Source organism: Apium graveolens, unplaced genomic scaffold (assembly GCF_009905375.1).
Source record: "Apium graveolens cultivar Ventura unplaced genomic scaffold, ASM990537v1 ctg2549, whole genome shotgun sequence".
NCBI classification, from domain to species: Eukaryota; Viridiplantae; Streptophyta; class Magnoliopsida; order Apiales; family Apiaceae; genus Apium; species Apium graveolens.
The window spans coordinates 73,098-78,379 of NW_027417712.1; positions in this window are offsets into that span (position 1 = coordinate 73,098).

Genomic DNA, 5,282 nt, shown 5'->3' on the forward strand with positions numbered 1-5,282 from the left:
TTATTATACTTTGGAAGAGCTTAAGAAATTAAAAGATCAAACTATGTTTGAGATGACTTGTAGATGTAGTGCATTTAAATTCAAAAGAAATTCCAAATATAAAGTTAAGTCATCTAGTGGAGATAGTCAAGATCTTGAAGATGGAGAATTTACAGAGTCAGTATCCAGTGAATGTTGCAAGGAATAGTTGATTGAAGGAAGCACACATGAACTGTGTGATGGTGAAGAAAAGGGACACTCTAACAGTGAACTAGAAGAGTCCATACAAGCAAATGAGAAAGAAGCTTGTCTGAGAAGGAATGAAGATAGACGGAAGAAGCATCAGGACAAAGAATTAGTCTGTGATGAAAAGCACTAGAATGGTACAGATGTAGAGGAAGAACAATGCAATGATCCAAAATCAATGAAAACCTCTTCATCGCAGGTATCTTCTGAGACCACTACTAATATATCCTGTCATGATTGCAAATATTGTGATAAGGATAGAAGAGTATAATTGTTTCAACTTCATGCTAGTGTGACCAGCTTTAAAGAGGAAATAAATAAAATAAAATCTAAAAATCGATTGCTGCTCACTAGACAAGAAGAACTAGACCTAATTACTGTTGAATTAGATAATCTTAAGAAACATAATGAATTCCTAGAGAACATGGTCAAAGCCATTAATGATTTAGATGCTTTTGGTAGGAGTCAGATAGCTGAGTTAGAATCTAAGTTAAAATATTATCAAGACTCTGTTATTAGTGCAAAAGAAATTATTGACAACCAAATCAGTGGAGCCATAATTGAAATTGGACCCAGTGATGTTGGACAGAAATATGTGATAAAATCAGAGAGTGTTGATAATGGTAAGTCAAACTCTTCAGATACATCACAAGCTTCTGAAAAGGTCAGTAATTTGTTATGCAAAAAGGCTACTCATGATTCTTTCAATGAGGCTACTCATGATTCTTTCAATGAAGATGAGGTGCTTGTTGAGGATTATGTCTCTAGTGATGAGGAGTCAACTGTAGAGTCATCTGAGGAGTCAACTGTTGGATTTTAATCGCAGCGGAGGCATGGTAAAACACTTTTACACATATAAAATCCAAATAAAAGCATATAAATCGTGGTAAAAACATAGGGATCGATTACTAACCTTTAATATGCGATCCAAGAGCAACGATCGGAGATCCTTAGCAGCTGCTCCTCAAACGTGAAGCACTCCACCGGTATCCACCAAAAAAACGACATTAAGGAGGAGGAGGAGGTGGAGAGAATAAGGTTTTATAAAATTTTGGGGTTAGCATAAAAATAGGGTTTATAATAGTATATTTATAGGCAAAATTTTCAGCTGAAATTTTCCCATAAAATATTATTATTATTAACCCATTTATTATTCTTATTAATAATTAAAACACCTTTTAATTATTAATCCTTTTTCTAAACACTTTAAAAATAATTCTCTCTCTTGATTGAATTTCCAAAAATTAAATCCTTTAATTAATAATATTAAGAACTTTTCTTAATTAATTTATAATCAATTAAATCTCATTTAATCAATTATTAAATTTTCCAATTAATTATTTATTTCATAAATAAATAATTATTGGCCATTATTAATTAATTCCTCCACCATTAAATCATTCTCTTTTTATGGTGTGACCCTGTAGGTTCAATATTAAGCCGGTAGTAGAAATAAATAATAATAAAACTATTTTATCATTATTTATATAAATTCTCTAATTTATTAAATATGATTAATTAATTAATCACATTTATTCTACATTGTGAGGGATACTTCTCAGCATATCGCGACTATCCGGATAATATGAATTCACTGCTTAGAATACCAAGAACCTATTCAGTGAATAGTTACCGTGCAATGAACTCCTTCTACCCTACAATGTCCCGATTAAATACAAGGCATGGATCTCGTGTCAAGCCTATCTAATTTAATCACTTGCTTACCATTTACTATGCTCAGTTCTATGTAAATTAGAAACTCCTTTCTAATTTCATTCACTCTGGCCAGAGATTCCTGAACTAGCATAAGTGGATCAGCCTTGAACATTCGCTTCCTTCACTGGAAGGGGTAGATCCTTTATTGATCATACACTATCTTCGTGTACAAATTCCTATACCCAGTAGAGCCCTAATAATTGTCCCTGGAGACTAAGAACTAAACTAAAGCATAGTTCAGTGTACACAAGATGACTATGATGACCTCAAGTCTAAGGATACTTGTACAACTATCACTATGTGAACAACTGCTGATACGTGAGTGAACTCCATCAGTTGTTCAGCTGTGCGAGTCATGTTCAGTGAACTTATTCTATAATAAGCACCTACATACTAGCTATAGTGTCACCACACAAATGTCTATAAGAACAAACATCCTTCATAATGAAGTAAGCATAGTATGTACCGATCTCTGCGGATTATTAATTACCAGTTAGTAATCCTACGACCAGGAACTATTTAAGTTTAGAGTTATCATCTTTTAGGTCTCACTATTATGATCTCATCATAATCCATAAAAAGCTTTACTCTAAACTATGGTATATCTTATTTAAACACTTAAATAGATAAAGCCCGTAATAAAAACAAAACAAGTCTTTTATTAATATCAATAAAATCAAAACAGATTACACAGGAAGTTATTCCTAAATCCTAATACATGATTGGACTTAGGACATATTCCTTTCAATCTCCCACTTGTACTAAAGCCAATCACTCTGGTATCTAATACCCATCTTGTCTTTATGACGATCAAAGTGACTTTCATAAAGTAACTTTGTGAGTGGGTCTGCTATGTTGTTATGTGTGTCAACTCTAATTCAATACAACACAAGAAATGTTATCGCGCTCCCACTAACCCTTTTGTAGACACATGGTTCATCTACGTTTTTCATAAAATCAAACTCTTTAATTGTCTCATCAAAACGAATGTTCCATCTTTCGAGAAGCTTGCTTTAAACCACATATGGTTCGCAGCAGCTTACACACTAGGTTTTCATTTCCCTTGGAAAGAAAACCATCTGGCTAATTGCCAGATCACATAATCGTAGTAAGCAGCAATCGCAAGCAAAATCCGAACTGATTTTAACAGGGCTACAGGTAAAAGGTTTCATCAAAGTCAATCCATTGCCTTTGTTTAAATCCTTTTGCCACAAGCCTGGCCTTATAGGTCTCCACCTGCCCATCTGCTCTAATCATTCTTTCGTATACCGTATACATAGATTCCATTCCGGATTTCATGGCACTTTGCCATTTCTCTGAGTCAACACTACTCATAGCCTCATTATAGGTCACAGGGTCGTCATCATCAATGATCGACAACTCATTGTCATTCTTAATGACAAGGCCATATTACCTCTCAGGTTGGCGAGACACTCTCCCTGTTCTATGAATGGGCTGTTCCACAAAAGGTTGTTCAGTCAGAACAGGTGTTTCCACTTGATCCGTAGTAGTTTGTGCTTCTTGAACTTCATCAAGTTCAATTTTGCTCCCACTGTTTCCTTCAAGGATAAACTCCTTTTCCAAGAAGGTAGCATGTCTGGAGACAAACACCCGATGATCGGTATAAAAGTAATACCCTAAAGTCTCTTTAGGATATCCCACAAAACTACATTTTACGGATCGATATTCCAGCTTATCTGGGTCAACTTATTTGACATAAGCTGGACATCCCCAAATCTTAACGTGTTTAAGACTCGGTTTGCTTTCTTTCCATATCTCATACGAAGTTTAAGGAACAGATTTGGAAGGCACCTTATTCAGTAAATATGCTGAGGTTTCCAATGCATAACCCCATAGGAATACTGGAAGATTCTCATAGCTCATCATGGACCGAACTATGTCTAACAAAGTTCGATTTCTCCTTTCAGATACCAATCTGGAGGAGTCCACTGGGAGACTATACCATTTACTTTGAGATAATCTAGAAACACTCCATTAAAGTATTTACCACCTCGATCTGATCGAAGAGTTATAATACTATGTTTGGTTGTTTCTCCACTTTATACTTATACTCTTTGAACTTTTCAAAGGCTTCAGACTTGTGTTTCATCAAACACATATCCGAATCTAGATATATCATCTATGAAAGTAATGAAGTATGAAAATCCACCCATGGCTTGCGTAGACATTGGTCCACATACATCTGTGTGTACCATTCCTAGCAAATTTGCAGTCCTTTTTCCATGTCTACTAAATGGAGACTGCAGTGCCACAAAAAAGTGAGATTTTCATCATCCCTTTTCTTTTATTAGTTTGTTCAATCTGAAGTAAATTACATCACATATATACAGACCATTATTTAAAGCACCACGTCCATAAAGAATATTATCTCTAAGAATAGAACATTCATTATTCTCAATAATAAATGAAAATCCAGCCAAGTCTAACATGGGAATAATATTCCTCACAATCGAGGGAACAAAATAACAATTATTTAAAAAACAATAGTCTTGCCCGTAGGCATATGTAAATGAAATGATTCTATATCTTCAGCAGCAACTCTTGCTCCTTTTCCCATCAGTAGAATCACCTCCTCTTCCTCAAGAGTCCTACTTCTCCTTAGTCCCTGCAACAAATTGCAGATATGAGAACCACAGGCGGTATCTAATACCCAAGTAAAAATTTGATTTAATGACATATTCACTTCTATCATGAACATACCTGAATCAGAAGCGGCAGTCTCACTACCCTTCTTCTTCTTTAATTCTGCAAGGTAAACCTTGCAGTTCCTCTTCCAGTGCCCCACCTTGTTACAGTGAAAGCAAACAACTTTGCTCTTGGGGTCTTCAGCTTTTGGTGGAACCGGCTTTTCTTCACCTACTTTCTTCTTCTTGGAAGAGTTCCTCTTCCTTTTCTTAGGATTGGAACCTTCACCAATTAGAAGAACAGAACTCTTCTTAGGGGGAAAATTCGATTCCGCAGTCTTCAACATGTTGTGGAGTTCAGGCAGGCTGACATCCAACTTATTCATGTGAAAGTTCACAACAAACTGCGAGAACGAACTCGGAAGCGCTTGCAAGACCAGGTCTTGGCTCAGCTCCCCATCCATGGCAAAACCAAGTTGTCCAAGACTTTCAATCAAATTGATCATCTTAAGTACATGGTCATTCACAGATGATCCCTCAGACATCCTACAACCGAACAACTCCTTCGATATCTCATATCGAGCTGTCCTCCCTGCCACATCATACAACTCTTGTAGATGCATGAGGATAGTGTGAGCATCCATATGCTCATGTTGCTTCTGTAGCTCAATGTTCATGGAAGCTAGCATGATGCAT